The sequence below is a fragment of the Macaca mulatta genome, chromosome 2 (assembly GCF_049350105.2).
Source record: "Macaca mulatta isolate MMU2019108-1 chromosome 2, T2T-MMU8v2.0, whole genome shotgun sequence".
NCBI classification, from domain to species: domain Eukaryota; kingdom Metazoa; phylum Chordata; class Mammalia; order Primates; family Cercopithecidae; genus Macaca; species Macaca mulatta.
The window spans coordinates 189,449,727-189,470,302 of record NC_133407.1 but is presented as its reverse complement, the minus strand read 5'-3'; the positions used below and the strand labels follow the sequence as shown (position 1 = coordinate 189,470,302).

Below are 20,576 nucleotides of genomic sequence, written 5' to 3'. Positions count from 1 at the left end.
CAGCCCAAAGACCCCATATGGGCTTTTGCCTTTCCTTCCTCTCTTATTTTCCTTCAATCCCATTATTTTTCTCTCTTCCCAAAGTAAATACCCTACTTTTTCCTTTTCAGATTGTTTTTATTCATTGGCCCAAATTAGCATGAATATAATACAGGAATGGAAAGAATTCACCTTAGCAGTTAGAGGCAAGCAGAAAAGAAGGGGCAAGCATGTACACATTAAATTTTTTTGTTCCCATCGCATGTAAATGCTTAGTTTCAAAACAATCTACTGTCATTATGTTTTATTTTGTTCTCAAACTCCAAGCTCTTTAAAAGACAATTCAAATTCTTATGATGTCTCAGGATCATTCTTTTTTAGGATCCCTTGGGTTCTTAGAATCAGTGGGAAACTGAATAAAAATCTCCACAGTTACGTGAAACCACAGAGATCTCAAGAGTTCTCTAATGCTGGACGTGCCAAATTCTTTGATACTTCCCTGGCCCCTTAGAATAAATGCTGGGACACAGTGCAATGCCGGGTGCTCAGGAGTCTGTGGCCCCCTGCATTGCCACTCAGAAGGCAAGCATGAAATTCCGTCTGCTTCGAGAATGCATAAGCTGACATTTCTAGATTACCTCTTTTTCTCACACAAACTTTGTTTTTGTACTGTTTTGCTTTCAATGGGTAAGGAGAAGTTTGATTTCATGATTAATCCAAATCTGTAAAATGTGTTAAGTGTTAGAATACTACCAAGAAAGGGTAACCCTATAAAAATATAGATTAAACTTCTGTTTTTCTAAAATGTTCAATAAATTTTAGGTTATTGGTAATTGAACATCAAGCTAACTGTAGATTTTCATATCATTTACTAGTTTCAATTACATGAAGTTTAATAATATGAAAATGACAATGTGTTTTTAAAAAATTCAAGATATCCTTTGGTACATAATGGTACCTTAATAGATATTCATAAATGAATCATTCTTCAAGAGACTACATTATTGAAAGAGGTTGCAGCTAATATTCCCTTTACTGGAAAACTAAAACACTGCATTTTTGAAAAACAAAGATTTGCTTACAAATTTACTGTTAAGAAAAAGTCCAATTTCAGATAGTTTATTTGAATAATGTTCCCTATGGTAATAGTTGCACACATTTTAATAACTGCTATAAATGTATTAGGGAGTGCTACACAGGATAGTGAGCAGAGGAATGGGGATTGTAACTATAGTAGAACATATGCTTTCTGTTCACCCGTCAACCTGTCTAGCACTACTTCAATGATGTGATGTGCAACTATTCGTTGTACCTACTTAACTGTTTATTCAGCTAAGTAAAGAGATATCAATCTAAGTAGCACAAAGTGGCTTCAGATTTTACCCAAGTGCTAGGCTGCTTTAAAGACATTATTGAATTCTAACTACATAGTAGATAACACTTACGTGAAATAAATGAAAATCATTCAGAATGAATGAATTCCTATTTAAAGCATATTATATACTACTTATGAGAAATGCTGCAAACTTGAACTGGGATGAGAGAAAATTTGCAATAAAGTTCCTTGATTCTAGATAGCCGTTTTGTGTATGCATATGTTTAATAGCATTATAAAATATCACTTCTAAGTCACCATTATATTTGCAGACAGCAAGTTCTTCAGCCACAAACTTATGATTCATATATATCAAGTCACTTAGCACTGCTGGCAAGTGTTGCCAGCCTGAAATATAAAACAGAGAGGATAATAAAACTTTAACAAGCAGCAATAAAACTAATGAAATATAATCTCAAATATACTACTCTAATTCATCCCGAGAGGGAACACAATCACCCAATCCTAAGGATGAGGAAATGGAGCCAGCTCCATAAAAACACATATTTATCATAGTAACATGGATCGTTTTAGAATTAGAACTAAAAGAAAATTCAAGCTGGTTATAGTAGTGTAATTATCATGACTAAATAGATGAGGATGACAGGATGAAGCAACTGTTCACATATGCTTATTTTGGCTCCATATTTAAAGCTATTGAAATGAAAATATTGATATTACTTTTAATGGGGATAATCTTTCATGCTGAGGATAGAGAAATTTCAGGATAGTCAGACTAAGCAGCATTTAAGAAGTGAGGTATGACTTCCAAGACCAATACGTAAGTGGGTCACAAGTTTATTTACATACAGTTTGCATGTGTCTGTAATAACCATGCAATCTATTCCCAAATAACTTCAGATTGATGTTTATTACTGTATCCCTTGAGGTTGTAATTTGATAATTGTGCATTTCCTCCCGTATTTCCTACAATTCTCCTCTGTCTTTGAGAAACTAGAATTTCAAATTTAAGAAAAAGGGAGCAGAGAGGAGAGAGAAAAGGAAATGAAAGGATGAATGAGGCAGAGAAAGGAGATAAGAGGAAGGTACAATTTGCTGTGAGTTCTTTCTCTGTAGCTTTTACTTTTTGCAAACACAAGTGATTTAAGGGAGCAATCTAAACAACAGAGAACAGACTAATCCAAAGATAAAATTAGAAGAGACAAGATTTCCTTCTTTTAATAGACTACCTCTGAGATTCTGCATATGGTATAGTTTATGCATACAAGTAAGTTAGTAAAGGGAAACAGATCGATCGTTGTCCATTCTCAGAAGTATCCACAGGACAACTAGGAGTTCTGTGCTTAGTTTTCAACTGCCAGAAGATTTTTTTTTTAACTACAGGAATTTGTATCAATAACTGATTTTCCCAAAACGGCTCAGGAAACACATAATGTCAAGTAGGGTCAAACAATGAAGACGGGATATGCAATTCGGCTTGGGTATGTTTAAGATAAGCAAAAGTAATGTAGAAGAGCAAGATGCTGTACTTAGATTATATAGACATTTGGAATGTCTATTATTCAAAGGGCAACCTCAAAAAACTGGTAGAAATATTTTACCTATAGAATGAATGATTGGACAGTATGGTTACTTGTCACAGGCAGAATTAATTGAAGCGTTTTTGAAAACTTGAACAAGCAGCTTGAAAACACAACAATAAAAAGAAATAAGGTGTCATGAAAAATGTACGAATAATAAGAAAAAATACTTTCTGTCCCTACATTTCATGAGTACAATATAGACAAGACTTAACTCTTTTATAAATCAAATATATCTTATTTACTTTTTGTTGCCTCATTTCTCTTTTAAAATATGCGTACTCCTATCTATTGATTTTATTTCACTTTGGTTGATGGGAGTACAACCATTGACCCAAAAACGGTCCCCTTCTAAAAGATAACTACCATTATTTTCCACTTGTCTTGAAATTTTAATATCTAGGTTACATTTTTCATCATTAAAATAGTTATTTAGTTTATTAGTAACCTCTGAGGGATGTCTTGAGAATTAATAGAGTGGAAAAATACTTTATAGAAATTATTGTTTTTGCAAGAGCTATATAAGTTAGTGAGGGGTTAATGCTACTTTATGCCTACTGATTACAATATACGCCTGGCCATTCTTTCAATTAAAATAAAACCAAAGCAATATCTTTAACATATACCTGCTTTCACTGAATAGTAACAATTCTATCAGTCTGTGGTGAAAGGGAAAATCTCAATATTAAGGACATAAATTGACCATATTTTCAATATGAAAGATACTCCGTGGAGTAGCTGAGACACATTCGTGGGGTTTGTTTATTTATTTATTTATTTATTTATTTATTTATTTATTTATTTTTCGAGACGGAGTCTTGCTCTGTCACCCAGGCTGGAGTGCAGTGGCGCGATGCAGCTCACTGCAACCTCCGCCTCCTGAGTTCAAGCAGTTCTCCTGTCTCAGGCTCCCAAGTAGCTGGGATTACAGGCACCCACCACCACACCCGGGTAATTTTTGTATTTTTAGTAGAAACGGGGTCTCACCATGTTGGCCAGAATGATTTCGAACTCCTGACCTCGTGATCCGCCCCCCTTGGCCTCCCAAAGTGCTGGGATTACAGGCGTGAGCCAACCGCGCCCGGCCACATTCATGTTTTAGGAGGATACTTTGGGTGATTGCACAGTCTCGAGAGTCATTTTGCTTTGCTTTCATTTATAAGGCATTCATGTACTGCCATCGTGTGGTCAATCCAGCACACATCAGCTTATTTGAAATGGTATGAAAAGTCAAAAAAAAAAAAAAAAAAAGTGTGCTATTTGTTTTGGTTCATGCTGATAGCCTTCATCTTGCCAAAAAGAGCTTAGCAAGGGTTAGCTGGAATATACCATAGATGTAAACCCAAGCACTTTTATTTATCAGAAGACTCAGGCAGTGTGTGTTTGAAGTCAGAACCAAGTCAATCTAGCTGATAAAACCACAGGGAGCAAATAATATTTCTTATTTCCTGTTTAGTATTCTGGATATTTCATATAGAAGATCTATCAAAAGTTCCAAGTTGTGTTATTTATATAACTTTTTCCAAAATCACAAGTTACAGTTGAAATGATATTTTATAACTGTAGTGCCTTTTTAATGCAACTAAAAAAAACTGTGTACATAAATGGACAAATATAAATGCACATACAGGGGCAGTCAAAGCAATTTAAATTGGAAATGTTAAACACGCCGCACAAGATCATACTTTTCTCATTTAGACAATTTCATCTGTTTTCAAGAGTAAAAAATCAAATGAGGTCCAATTCCCTTCTACTTAATTTTTAGTATCATCTCTAATACTGAGGGTGAGTGTAATCATTCAAATTGTAATCATGATGAAATTATTTAATGGATTCATATCTTATAAACTAAAATCTTTCTTCCAGTCAGAACATGAAAATCAAAAGCTCAATTTGATAAAAGAGTGATTCTGGATTTAAATACAAAAGTTCTTATATTGTAAAGCCCTTAAATTTTTTTCTAGAAATAAAAACTTTCCAACATTTAAATAAAGCAAAAACTACAGGGAAGCAAAATTCTATTAATGATTTCTTTCACCATAGAAAGTATCAGATGAGCTGATGAACTGTTTGCCTTCAACTGATAGTTTTAGAGAGAGAACTATCATTTCAACTCTCATATCTTTATGTATTGTTTCAAGAAATGCCAAATGCCTTTCAAAATATTCTCTCAGAATGTAAGATTTAAATACACCAATAAACTTTATGAGACAAAATCCTAATTTACTTCCCTTCTTTCCCTTTTTTATTGAACACTCACCACAAATTTCTTATTAGATGAAACATAAAAAGTTATAAACAAATATAAAATCAGCCTAAACATAACTATCAATCTAAATTTTGGTCTTAAACTATCACTAATTTTGTAACTCTCTTCCATTTAGTACAGTGACTTCCTGCATGTTCATGAGTGTATAATGGTCGTATAAAATAATTTTTCTCTCATGACCTTTAGTAGGAAAGAAAGATATTTGTATATGAGAGAAAAAGAAATGAACTAATAAGTAAATATTTTAATGAAGAAAGAAAAAATGTATTGAGTAGTGATGAAGATTATCCAGTCTAAAGATTAGATATGCGCTGTTTTTTTGGTCATGGGTTTCTATTATGGAAAACATAACAAACTCAGTAAATAGACATATTAAAAGAGGTAGAAACCTAGCCAAATTTCAACACTCTTAAAAGACTTAATAATGAAGAGAGATAGGTCCACAATTAAGACCAGTCTACACATTATTTAATTGGCTGCCAGTTCCAGAAAAATCTAATTTAGTCACCATAGATGTGGTTCAACAGGAGTGTCTTGGAAGCTGCCTATGATAGGGCTACAAATGAAAGTTTCCTGAATCTTTAACCCTCATGAAGAGATGATGGACAACCAGAAGATCTAGCTACGAGCAACATCAAGGAAGGAGCACTGGTCAGCTTCATAAATACAAGTCTGTTTTCTAGGGAAAAGGAACAATGGAAACAATCTTAGTCAATATTCTTTTGACTGCAGGTACAGAAATTAATTTGTACCTGCAAAAAAAGTGTATTTATTCTATAGATATAAATGTATAGTGCTACTCAAAGAATGATTTAGTGTTCACCTTGGCAGTACATATACTAAAATTAGAATGATACAGAGATTAGCATGGCCCCTGTACAAGGATGACACGTTCAAAAAATTTATTAATATTAAAAAAAGATTTAAAGATCAAGATGGAATTTGGTATAGAAATTGAGATGAAGCATTTAGAAAGTTGTGAGGTATTTAAGAAAGCAGTTTTTTGCCTGCTGATTTTTTGATAAAAAAGTATGGTCGCTGTGTGACTCCTATGGCAACTGTAACGCATTACCACACACTTCCTGGCATAAAAAAAAAATGTATTCTGCCACAGTTCCGGATGCCACTCCAGCCAACCACTCTGAAGTAGGGCCTTGAGCTAGTGGAGCATCTTTGCCAGCATAAGCAGAAAACGGGAAATGCTTGGAATTTGCAACCACCATGCCTCCCAAGACGGTCACAAGCTAATGACTCATTGGTGTGGGAGTATGAAAGCCCAGTTCCCTTGCTTTAAGTCAGGACAAACAGTGCCTTGTAACTTACATTCCAAAACTCCCTGCTGAATCAGACTGGCATCACCCCCGCTTGAAGCGATACCCTGGCTTCTTACCTTCCCTCCCCTCCTTTCCTCCTACTCTTGCCAATTTAACCCGGAGCACTTCTTTAATAAATTACTTGCGTATGAATCCTTGCCTAACATCTCCTTATTTTGAAGAAACTGACCTAACACAGAGAGTGTCTTTCAGGTACTTTGTTTAACATTTCCTTAGATTGGGGGACCCACCAAAGACAAAGACTACATTACACAAACAAAGAGCAATATGAGCAGCCAATCCCCCTTGAAGAACTGGAACCAAATCATCCCGCTCTCTCTCCAGGCCACCGGAGCCTCACGGCTGCTCTGTTTCTTCCTTCATATCTGTTTCATTTTTGTCTCTGCACACACATCTCTGCTTCATGGCACTTAACCATAGCTTTCAATCTAACTCTTCTGTTTCAATTCATGACTGCCTTTCATTTATTATAGTAACTTTTTGCAAACTTTTTAAGAATTTGAAAATAAAGTTTTATGTAAAAGAAATGTAGAAAGTGTACATGTTTGATACACTTTGATAGAAAGTGTAATGATACTGATAAAAAATTAGTAGAATAATACAGTATACAAACGACGGTCAAGCCCCCCACTTTCAGAAGTTCCTTCTCCTTTAAGAGAAAAGGTGCATGGTTGGCACAAGGTATGGCACTCGGTATTGTCCGTAGCCACCCAAGTTCAGGCTACAGGGAACATCTGCAAAAAGAGCCTTCTTACAGAACCTTGGAGAAGAAAGTGAGAAAAACCCTGACTGACACAGAGGCATACCCTGAGCCAAGAGTGTATTTGTCTTTGAGAATAGAGAGGATTTAAACTGAATGTGACATTTAAAAAAAATGATTAACAATTACACCATTTATTGAGGAGTACAATTTTAACTTGACCATTGGGAGTTTTATTGGTTAAAATAATTTAAGATAACGTTTTGACTATTATGATTAAATATAATATTATTACTATTTAAAAGGTAACTTTTTTACAAAATATCTATTATATATCAAGCACTGTATTTAAATCTCTACATGCCATAGCTCATTTACATGTTGCATTGATACTCTGACATGGATATTATTCCTATTTTAAATATTCCAAAGCTGAAACTTAAACAATAATAGCTCACTCACAGCTAATCATCTGGAAGGGGAACCTAGATCTTTGTCACCAGAGCCCAAGTCATTTCCACGCTGCTATACCATCTTAAGCTGTTTTCTGCGTTAGCTCTTTCTCTCAGCGTGTCAATGAACAATTCTGTTTCTAAGTCAGTGCTCATTCTACTGCTTCAGCTGACTCAGCTTTACTTCTTTCTCTCTAAGACGTTCCTCTCATCAAGCCTATGATGCTAATGAAAGAGACTCGTGAAGAGTGAAGGACATGTCACATGTGCACATTGTCCCATGTTGGTCTAAAATTCTCTTTTTTTGCTGTGTCTCTGCCAGGCTTTGGTATCAGGATGATGCTGGCCTCATAAAATGAGTTAGGGAGGATTCCCTCTTTTTCTATTCATTGGAATCATTTCAGAAGAAATGGTACCAGCTCCTCTTTGTACCTCTGGTAGAATTCGGCTCTGAATCCATCTGGTTCTGGACTTTTTTGGTTGCTAAGCTAATAAGTATTGCCTCAATTTCAAAGCCTGTTATTGGTCTATTCAGAGATTCAACTTCTTCCTGGTTTAGTCTTGGGAGGGTGTATGTCTCCAGGAATTTATCCATTTCTTCTAGATTTTCTAGTTTATTTGCATAGAGGTGTTCGTAGTATTCTCTGATGGCAATTTGTGTTTCTGTGGGATTGGTGGTGATATCCCCTTTATCATTTTTTATTGCATCTATTTCATTCTTCTCTCTTTTCTTATTAGTCTTGCTAGCAGTCTATTAATTTTGTTCATCTTTTCAAAAAACCAGCTCCTGAATTCATTGTTTTTTTGAAGGGTTTTTTGTGTCCACATATCCTTCAGTTCTGCTCTGATCTTAGTTATTTCTTGCCATCTGCTAGTTTTTGTTTTGTTCTGTTTTTGTTTTTGTTTTTGTTTTTGAGATGGAGTCTCACTCTGTTGCCCAGGCTGGAGTGCAGTGGTGCAATCTCAGCTCACTGCAAGCTCCACCTCCTGGGTTCACGCCATTCTCCTGCCTCAGCCTCCCAAGTAACTGGGACTACAGGCGCCCGCCAACACGCTCCGTTAATTTTTTGTATTTTTTGTAGAGATGGGGTTTCACCATGTTAGCCTGGATGGTCTCAATCTGCTGACCTCATGATCCACCCACCTTGGCTTCTCAAAGTGCAGGGGTTACAGGTATGAGCCACCACACCCAGCCGCCTTCTGCTAGCTTTTGAATGTGTTTGCTCTTGCTTCTCTAGTTCTTTTAATTGTGATGTTAGGGTGTCAATTTTCGGTCTTTCCTGCTTTCTCTTGTGGGCATTTAGTGCTATAAATTTCCCTCTACACACTGCTTTTAATGTGTCCCAGAGATTCTGGTATGTTGTGTCTTTGTTCTCATTGTTTTCAAAAAACATCTTTATTTCTGCCTTCATTTTGTTATTTACCCAGTAGTCATTCAGGAGCAGGTTGTTCAGTTTCCATGTAGTTGTGTGGTTTTGAGTGAATTTCTTAATGCTGAGTTCTAATTTGACTGCACTGTGGTCTGAAAGATAGTTTGTTGTGATTTCTATTCTTTTACATTTGCTGAGGAGTGCTTCCAACTACGTGGGCAATTTTGGAATAAGTGCGATGTGGTGCTGAGAAGAATTTATACTCGTTTGATTTGGAGTGGAGAGTTCTGTAGATGTCTATTAGGTCCACTTGGTGCAGAGCTGAGTTCAAGTGCTGGATATCGTTGTTAACCTTCTGTCTCATTGATCTGTCTAATATTGACAGTGGGGTGTTGAGGTCTCCCATTATTATTGTATGGGAGTCTAAGTCTCTTTGTAGGTCTCTAAGGACTTGCTTTATGAACCTGGGTGCTCCGGTATTGGGTGCATATATATTTAGGATAGTTAGCTCTTCTTGTTGAATTGATCCCTCTACCATTACATAATGGCCTTCTTTGTCTCTTTTGATCTTTGTTGGTTTTGATCTCTGTTTTATCAGAGACTAGGATTGCACCCCTTGCTTTTTTTTTTTTTTTTTTTTTTCCTCTTTCCATTTGCTTGGTAGATCTTCCTCCATCTCTTTATTTTGAGCCTATGTGTGTCTCTGCATGTGAGATGGGTCTCCTGAATACAGCACACTGATGGGTCTTGACTCTTTATCCAATTTGCCAGTCTGTGTCTTTTAATTGGACCATTTAGTCCATTTACATTTAAGGTTAATATTGTTATGTGTGAATGATCCTGTCATTATGATGCTAGCTGGTTATTTTCTCTGTTAGTTGATGCAGTTTCTTCCTAGCATCGATGGTCTTTACAATTTGGCATGTTTTTGCAATGGCTGGTACTGGTTGTTCCTTTCCATGTTTATTGCTTCCTTCAGGAGTTCTTGTGAGGTGGGCCTGGTGGTGACAAAATCTCTCAGCATTTGCTTGTCTGTAAAGGATTTTATTTCTCCTTCACTTATGAAGCTTAGTTTGGCTGGATATGAAATTCTGGGTTGAAAGTTCTTTAAGAATGTTGAATATTGGTCCCCACTCTCTTCTGACTTGTAGGGTTTCTGTTGGAGTTTGCTGGAGGTCCACTCCAGACCCTGTTTGCCTGGGTATCACCAGTGGAGCCTGCAGAACAGTAAATATTGCAGAACAGCAAATATTGCTGCCTGATCCTTCCTTTGGAAGCTTCATCCCAGAGGGGCACCCACCTGTATGAGGTGTCAGTCAGCCCCTGCTGGGAGGTGTCTCCCAGTTATGCTACACGGGGGTCAGGGACCCACTTGAGGAGGCAGTCTGTCCGTTCTCAGAGCTCAAACACCATGCTGGGAGAACCGCTGCTGTCTTCAGAGCTGTCAGACAGGGACATTTAAGTCTGCAGAAGTTTCTGCTGTCTTTTATTCAGCTATGCCATGCCTCTAGAGGTGGAGTTCACAGAGGCAGCAGGCCTTGGTGAGATGCAGTGAGTCCAATCTTCCCCGGCCGCTTTGTTTACCTACTCAAGCCTCAGCAATGGTGGCCATCCCTCCACCTGCCAGGCTGCTGCTTCACAGGTCGATCTCAGACTGCTGCGCTAGCAGTGAGCAAGGTTCCATGGGTGTGGGACCTGCCGAGCCAGGCACAAGATATTATAATCTCCTGGTGTGCCGTTTGCTAAGACAGTTGGAAAAGTGCAGTATTTGGGCATAGGTGCCCCATTTTTCCAGGTACAGTCTGTCACAGCTTCCCTCGGCTAGGAAAGGGAAATCCTCTGACCCCTTGCACTTCTCGGGGGGAGGCAACTCCCCACCCTGCTTTAGCTCACCCTCCGTGGGCTGCACCCACTGTCCAACCAGTCCCAATGAGATGAACCAGGTACCTCAGTTGGAAATGCAGAAATCACCTGTCATCTGCGTCGATCACGCTGGGAGCTGCAGACCAGAGCTGTTCCTACTCGGCCATCTTGGATCGGACCACCCTGAATTCAATGTTTTATTGCAACTCAGGCACTGTGTTAGATTCTGCGGATATCAATATGAGAGATCCATGGGCCCTCATCTCAAGGAAGGCACTTACAATCTTGCTAAAACATAATATATTACGTTCTATTCATTCAAGATATATTTATTAAGCGCATTCTTCCAGAAACTGGAATCCAAGGTGAAAAAAAAAAAAAAGGCTGCTTTAATAGTATACATGATTTTGTAGAGCAGATGGATATTTATAAAGGAATAATAAAAATAATCATTAAAATGGGTAAGTCTGTGAAGGAAAGGAATATGGTGTTATTAGAGTGTGTAATAGAGGTGCTCAATCTATCATGGAGGGCAGCAAAGACCTCCTTGAACAAATGATGATTCAGTCAAGATTTGATGATAGAGGCAGGGTGAGCTAAATAAAGTAAAAAGGGGACTGGTGGATTTCTAGAGTGAGAAATTAACGTATGCTAAAGTCTCATGAACACCTGTTTGAGAAACTGAGTAACATCCAGAATGAATGGAGAGCAAAGTACAAGGAAGGAAAAAGTATAAGATTAGGCTGCTAATGTAGGCCAGGCCAGGCAGAGAGTAGGATACTAAATTAAGAATACTAATCCTCATCTAAGAGCCAAGAAAGCCACTGAAGAGATTTTGCTGGAGAGCGGTGACTGCAGTCACTGCACTATGGCTGCAGTGAAGAGAATGGATAGAAGCAAATGTGGATAAAGAACAACCAGATAGAAAAAGACTGTAGCAGTAAAGATGGAAGGTGTTGGTGGCTTTGCCAAGAGCAGTAGTGTTCAAGATGGTCAGAAATAAATATTTTTGTGAAGTATTTAGGAGCTAATACCAATGAAAATGTACAGGAGCATAAAAATATTTGGCCAGAATATAGACAGAATAATTCATTCTTTCTAGAGTAAAAAAGAAAGACTTCACAGAAGTAGTATTCAATGGGGACTTAAACAACAAATAGAAGTTTATCAGGGCAAAAGTGAGAGAATTATGTTTTATGCAGAGAAAACAGCACAACTGTATTAGTTTGTCTTCTGTTACTTATAACAAAATACCTGAAGCTGGGCAATCTATTTTTTAAAAGGAATTTATTTCTTACAGTTATGGAGGCTGACAAGTACAAGGTTGAGGGCACCAAAAGTTCAGGCATTAAATTTTAAAGCTAGAGAATAATCTCCCATGACTCCATATCCAGCATTCTGAACATACTGGTAGAGGAGTTGGGCCCCCAAGTCCTCAGGCAGCCTGCTTCCATGACTTTCCATGGCTCAGCCTGCACTTCCGCTCTTCCAAGCTGGTGTTGCACCCTAGTAGCTCTACAGTTCTAAGATCTCAGTGGCAATTCCACTCCTACATCTCCCCAAGTCATTTCCCTAATATGGGGTTCTCTGTGGTGGTTTCTCCCCTGCAACAAGTCTCGGCCTGGGCCCACAGGCTTTTTGATACATTCTTTGAAATTAGGTGGTAGCTGTCACGCCTCCACAGCTCTTGCATTCTGTGGACCTGAAGAACTAACATCATGTGGATGCCCCTGAGGATTAAGGTTTGTACCTTTGGAGTGGTGCCTAGTGAAGCCACCCCTGGGGACAATTGAGCCACAGTTGGATGGTCAAGGAGTGTTGTGCTGAAATATAGAGAGCATATACCTAAGGGATCTCTGTGCAGGAGCCTATGGAGGGCACTCCTTACCTGTACCCAAAAACCATTCTGCCTTCCTAGACCTCTTAGCCTGTTATGAAAGGAGCAGTTTCAAAGATATCTGAAATGCCTTTGAGGTCTTTATTCCATCGTCCTGTGGAATAACATCTGGCTCCCTTCTATCCATGCTAATCTCTTTAGCAAATGGTCCCTGGGCTACGTTTTTGGTCTCTTGTCCTGAACACACTTTTTGACTCCTTATGTGGCCTGGCTCGATTTTGCAAATCTTCCCACTCTGTTTTTCTTTTAATTATGAATTGTATCTTTAAATTATTCCTTTACTCCTGAATTTCAGTGTAAGGAGCCAAAAGTAACCATGCAGCTCCTTCTACACTTTGCTTAGAAATTTATTTTGTCAGATATGATAATGACTCTCAAGTTTGGTCTTCCACAAAGCCCTCAGGCATGAACCTGGTTCAGCCACGTTCTTTTCCAGTTTACAACAAGTATGGCTTCTACCCCAGGTTCCAAGACCTCGTTCCTCAATTTCACCCGAAACTTCATCAGAATGGCCTTTTTGTTCATAATTCTATAAGCATTCTGGTCACCACTACTTAACCAGTTTCTAAGGAGTTCCAAACATTCCCTGGTGTTCTAGGCTGTCTGCAGAATCTAGGCTCCTCCAAATTCTTTCAGCCTGTGCCCATTACCCAATTCCAAAGCTGCTTCCACATTTTCAGTTATTCATTATCAGCAACACTCCATGTATCAGTACCAATTTTGTGTTTTAGTTTATTTTCTGTTGCTTATAACAGATTACTTGAAACTGTATAATTAATTTTTTAAGGAATTTATTTCTTACAGTCTTGAAAGCTGAAAAGTCCAACGTCAAGGAGTCATTCCTGTCTCATGAGAGTCTGGTTGCTGGTGGGGGCTCCTTGCCAATTCTCAATGCAGTGCAGGGCATCACATGGCAAGAGGGCTGAGCATGCTAATGTGCTGGCTCAGGCCTCTCTTCCTCTCCTTATAAGGCCACCAGTCTCCCTCCCATGATAACCCATTAATCCATGAATGGATTCATCCATTCATGAGGGCAAAACCTCATGACCCAATCAGCCCTTAAAGACTCCACCTCTCAATCCTCCACCTTGGGGATGAAGTTTCAACATGAGTTTCGGAGGAGACAAATCTTCAAACCATAGCAGTGACCAAACCAAAGGAGTCTTAAAAGTGAAGCTCTTTCGGAGCAGAACATTTGGGGTAAATTTTTTATTCTCTGCACTTATAACAATGTTTGGCATACAGTATCTTTTCACAAACAAATGTGTTCAAAAAATAAGTACCATCTAGAGTAACTGAGCTATAGAAGGCATAAAAGAAATTGTATATAAAGAGAAACAAACAAAAAAAAAACTGCAGACAAAAATAAAATGAGTTTGAACTTCCCCCTTTAGGCAGTGAGCAAACAAAGACAGTTTTTTGTTTTTTGTTTTGTTTTGTTTTGTTTTTTTAAGGCAGAGTCTCACTCTGATGCCCAGGATGGAAGTCAGTGGCGCAATCTCAGCTCACTGCAGCCTCTGCCTCCCAGGTTCAAGCAATTCTCCTGCCTCAACCTCCTGAGTAGCTGGGACTACAGGCATGTGCCACCACGCCCGGCTAATTTTTTATATTTTTAGTAGAGATGGGTTTCATCATGTTAACTAGGATGGTCTTGATCTCTTGACCCTGTGATCCCCCCCGCCTCAGCCTCCTAAAGTGCTGGGATTACAGGCATGAGCCACTGCACCTGGCCACACAAATACAGTTTTAAGGTACAAGAACAGCTTAATCTTTGTTTTCAAAAAATATGTAATGGCAAAAAAGGGGAATGAAGACAAGGTGATTAGAAAGTTGAGACAGAAAGACATTTAAGAGACAAACGCAATAATTCAGGTAAGAGTGAATATGAGCCTAAAACAAGGGGTCTACAGTGGTAATTCAGAAAAAGAAGCAAATTCCCAAATAATATAGTAGTAGTATTTACAAGACTTGATGGCTGAATTATACGTGTGTTTACATATATGTATGTATACACATGAGAGAAGCAAGGGAAGAAGGAAGCATGAAGTTACACATGCATGAGGTTTTTAGAGAAAGTACTCAAGTGAAGGATAATCCTTTTATTTAAAATAGAGAATACAACAGGAAAAAAAACCAGATTTGCCAGAATTAATAAAAAGTTATTAATTTCTGGCTCTGTTTATTTTGTAAGGCCAGGTAGGCACTGTGGATACTCTAGAGGTGCAGATTAAAAAAAAAAAAATACAGAAATCAGAACCAGAGATAAATCTTTGGAAGTTATCTCCAAAGAATTTGAACTCTCAAAATGTAGGGCACACTCCAAAGTGAGTATACTCAGCAGTGCACCGAGATGATGCCACATTTCAGGAGATACAAGAAGTGTCCTCTTGATCATCCATTTTACTCCATGGTAAGTAATTTCAAGCATTTGCGATGAAAGCAGATTAAAAGCTAAATTCAAAGTACAGGTTGAGTATCCCTTATCCAAAATGCTTGGGACCAGAAGTGTTTCAGATTTCAAATTTTTCAGAATTTGTAATATTTGCATATATATAATGAGATATCTTGGGGATGGAACCCAAATCTAAGGTTTTTTCTATGGTTTATATACACATGGCCTGAAGGTAAATTTGTGTAATACTTTTAATAATTTTGTGCATGAAACAAAGTTTTGACAGCATTTTGCCTGTGACCTGTCACATGAGCTCAGGTGTGGCATTTTCCACTTGTGGTATCAGGTCAGCACTCAGAAAGTTTTAGGTTTTGGTGCATTTCCGATTTTGGATTTTCACATGAAAAAGTGTCAACCTGTCACTACTCCATGCTGAAAGAATTAAGTTTATAGGAAGAGGTTAAGGAAGTGGTTCTTATTGTACATTGTAGATGCAGAAAATCTTCAGGAAGTAAAGAGACAGAGGCAAACGGAAAATGATCACATGATATGATAACAGAGAAATTTTATAAACAGAAATGGCTAATATAAATTTGTACTTACTTTATTAAGGTCCACTAAATTGCCATCAAACCTTCAGTCAGTTTGCTATGCCTACAAATTCATTGTGTCAGCTATGTTTGGGAAAACCTGAAGAGTCCATCTTCCACATCTGGAATGATAATATCCTGACAAGAATGGATGGTACTAAAAGACAGCAAAATAATACATAAAGTGAACTGTATTAGAAGCAGGAACTGAAAATAAGAGGTGACTAAGGAAAGGTTAAACTATACCCCTTCCATGTACACTCCAAATCCCCAATTCCTGGAGAGACAGGGAGAGACTCACAGTATATGGGATGAGGTTTAAGAAAAGAAAATCCTGAAGCCAAACTACCTCAACTGATAGCTTAGTTCCACAGTAACATGTTCTTTTTAAAATTAAATGTTGGTGGGTATAATATCAATTAGAATATAAAATCTACATGAGTTAAGATAAAACTCAAGACCTCAAAGTAATTTTGTGCTGGGGGTGAAAAATTTCAGGTTACAGTTCCAAATATTAATACCCAAAAGATACAAGTTCACTTCCCAATGCTTTTGGTGGTGCTTTTTGAGTTTGCAAAGCAACTAAAATAGAAGACAGGAGATGCAATGAAAGGTTATGAAACCAGCTATGGAAGTATATAAAGTAAACAGAAAGCCAAAGTTGAAGTTTGGAAAAACTCACATTTAAAGGATGATATTCCCAGAGTTGCCCCACTCCCACCCCCAAACCCCTGAAATCCAAGAGACTGGAAAGGAATCCTGAGAGAGGTAGGACACAACAACCAAAGACTAAGAGTATTTCAGATCAGACAGGAGGCTTTGGTTAACATCGGTCAAATTTGGTTAAAAGGTCAGTGAGAATTATGACTGAGGCCTTCAGTTTAGCAAACAGGAAGTGAATGGTGACTTTTGTAAGAGCAATGTTAGTGGGCGAGCTGAGTTGGGTGGAGGGTTAACTAATAAACAAAATATTTTTTAAATGAGGCAGAGAATATGAATTACTCTTGAGAAGTTTAGCAGTGATGAAGGGAAGGAGAAAAATAGGTATCTGGAAAGAAGAAGTATTGACCCAAGGCTGTGTTCAGAATGGAAAAATCTTGGATACATTTGTAGACCAGGCAAAATAGGCAGAAGAAAAGGCTCATTAGGAATGAAAGGAAGATGCCAAGAAAATTAAGGAAATGAAGTAGAAGAAAGGAAAGGTTGTTCTGGACAGGAGGAAAATTGCTTTTCCTCTTCAATAAAGAAGGGGCCAAGAATGGTGGCCCGCACTGTAATCCCAGCACTTTGAGAGGCCGAGACGGGCAGATCAACTGAGGTCAGGAGTTTGAGGCCAGCCTGGCCAACATGGTGAAAGCCCGTCTCTGCTAAAAATACAAAAATTAGCTGGGTGTGGTGTCACACACCTGTAGTCCTAGCTACTCAGGAGACTGAGGCACAAGAATTGCTTGAGCCTGGGAGGCGGAGGCTGGAGTGAGCCAAGATCACACCACTGCAATTTAGCCTTGGCGGCAGAGCAAGATCCTGTCTCGAAAAAAAAAAGAGAGAGAGAAAGAAGAAGAGGTGAAAGAGAGTGAAAATCTAGGTTGACAGGGAGACAGAGAGAGATTGTGAGGCCTCAGTTTTTCTCAGGAAATTGAGACATCAGTTTAACTGGTGAGTTCTGAAAACACAGGGTTGAGCTCAGGCATAAAGAGACAATAGAAATTTGTCATATTCATAGAAAAAGAAGTGTGATTAGCTTTCTGTGTCAATTTGACTGGACTAAGGGATGCCCAGATAGCTGGTAAAACATGATTCCTGCGTGTGTCTGAGGGAAAATGTTTCCAGAAGAGATAAACATTTGAATCAGCAGTCTAAATAAACATGATGTGCCCTCACCAACATAGGTTGGCCTCATCGAGTCCATTATGGACCTGAATAGAACAAAATAGCAGAGGAAGATCAGAGTCTCTCCCGGAGCTGAGAAATCCACCCTCTCCTGCCGTTGGACATCAGAACTTCAGGCACTCTGGGCTTCAAACTTCAGGACCTACACCAGTGCCCCTGTGTTCTCAGAGTGGGAGTTACATCATGGGCTGCCCTGGTTCTCAGGCCTTCAGACATGAATGAATTACACCACAGGCTTCCCTTGTTTTCCACTTTGCAGACAGCTTATCATGAGAATTCTCAGCCCCCACAATCCTGTGAACCAATTTTCAAAATAAGTTCCCTCTTATATATCTCTCTAAATATCCTGTTGGCTCTGTTTCTCTGGAGAACACTAATATAAGGAATCAAACAGAGAGAAGTAAAAGAATTGGTGAGCACATTGTAAACACACTAAATGCTACTAGATGACTTTAAAATGACTACAATTATATATTATATGAATTTCACCTCAATTAAAAAAGGTGCTGAGCAAAAATGAGAAACTAAGAAGACTGCGATCAAGTTTCGTGCAAGGAAATAGGAATGAAGAAAATATTCAAATAAATTCACTATTCACAATAACAAAGACATGGAATCAACCTAGATGCCCATTAATGGTGAACTGAATAAAGAAAATGTGGTACAATACACCATAGAATACTATGCATCCATTAAAAAGAATGAAATCATGCCCTTTGCAGCAACATGGTTGCAGCAAGAAGTCATTATCCTAAGTTAACTAACAGAGGAACTTGAAACCAAATACCATATGTTCTTCTTTATAAGTGGGAGCTAAACATTGGGTACATATGGACACAAAGAATGGAACAATAGACCTGGGGCATACTACAGCAGGGAAAGAAGGAGAGGGACTGTGGGCTGAAAAACTACCTAGTGAGTGCTAGGCTTACTACCTTGGTGGCAAGATCATTTGTACCCCTAACCTCAGCATCATGCAATATGCCCATGTAACAAACCTGCACATGTGCCCCGAATCTAAAAGAAACCGAAAACCTAAAATAATTTTTTAAAGATATTAGGGTTCTCAGTCTAGAGGAAGAAAACAGGTCTGTTAAATGTAAATAATTGTGTTTTTTCCTTTGCAATGAATAGAATTCATTTGAGTTATTCTCAAGGATGTCAAAGTAATGATGAAGCACTTCTTTTGTAAGAGTATTTGAAAAATAATGACATGTCCAGATTGATATAAAAGTTGAAGATTTCCTTTGGGACAGTTCTGGCATGATTTGTGGGTGTGGGATGTTCTACAGTAATAGGAGTCATCTGTTTTGCCTGGGACATGAAATTCCAATAATGAGAAGAAAAATAGGATGCACCTTTGCATGTTAATACCTTCCTTACAGGGTAATATCTCTTTAGGGTACAATATCTTTTACCCTAAATCATTCTGTTATGCTCTTGAGTAGGGACAGTTCATTCTGGTTTCTTTATAGATGAAACATAAATACAGAAGACTTTTATATTTCCTTTTATCTTCTGTTAATGCTCTGCTATAAACACTCAGCTCTGAAAAATTTCATTGTTGAAATATTCTACCTTCTAGAGGACATGATAGTGAAGCATAATATAGTTCATCTCAGCATGCTAAAAAAGTGCTTACTGAAACTCACATGATTCATCCGTTTTTACTTTATTCCTTGTTCTCCCTTTGGCCATCACTGGTACCTCATGATTTTAATAAACCATGACTTTTTCAGTATCCATGAACTCACTGGTATTTCATGAGGCAGTGATATTGTCCAGAAGCAGCTATACTTAAATGTTCACAGCCTAGTTAGTAAGGAAGTCAAGCAAGTACTTATAGACAATAGAAATTATGTTTTTATTCAACAGACATATTATCACTTACTAAGTGTCAGGCACTGGGGTCCAGACAATGCCTATCTTTTTATAAAAATTATAATCTATGGACGGAGACATATTATAATTAAACAGTATCCATGAAATTATAGAGAAATATGCTAAAAGGAGAATGGATGGATTGATTTGGAAAAAATCTGAATGGAAGTTGGGGAAGGCTGTCTTAGTTGAATAAAAACCACAATAAGCAAAAGTTAAATGATGAAGACACATGGATTAGATGGTACCTGTGAAGAATCACAAAGTAATGACCTGATAAAGTAGATGTCCGGGGACAGTAGCTAGGAAAAAGATCATGAAGGACCTTGGAAACCCCCCAAGAGAGCTTGAATATAAAGCAAAGCAATTAGTGGCCAAAAAAGTAGCCTGCTTTTAAAATGGGCTTTAGCACGGGACTAGCTCCTTTGGTTGTTAATGAGGATTTATTCTTAGTCTTTTAACTGAAGAGTTTTGCAGATGAGGAAAAATGTTGGAGTGAGGGAAAGCTGAGGAAATGTAGCTACATCTCACATTTGTCTCTAATTACGGTTCCACTGATGTACTAAACTAAAAGCATACGTGGAGAGAAGGTGGATGCCAAATGCTACTGTAAAAATCTAAGTTGCTGTACTAGGGTTCTCTAGGGAGATACAGCCAAAGGAGATACACACACACACACACACACACACACATATTCATATATTTATTTATATGTAATATATTTATTTATATGTAAATTATAAATATATATAAATGATATATATATAAAGGATATTTTATAGAGAGAGAGAGAGAGTGAGAGAGAGATATGAAAGAGGATTTATTAGGGAAATTGGCTCATGCAGTTATGGAGGCTGGGAAGTCAGTCTCACAATGCGCCGTCTGCAAGCTGGAGAACCTGGAAAGCCACTAGCATGGCTCAGTCCAAGTCTGGAGGCCTGAGAACCAGGGAAAGCAATGATGGAACTGTCAGTCCACGGCTGAAGGCCTGAGCACCTTGGGACCTGCTGGTGCTAATCCCAGAGTCCAAAGGCTGGAGAGCC

The 20,576-nt window shown here is 38.2% G+C and overlaps 1 pseudogene; it reads left to right on the top strand.

The window, feature by feature from the left end:
• Window positions 1-5,979: 5,979 nt before the first annotated feature.
• On the top strand, window positions 5,980-6,078 carry LOC114676516 (U6 spliceosomal RNA; annotated as a pseudogene).
• Window positions 6,079-20,576: the final 14,498 nt, after the last annotated feature.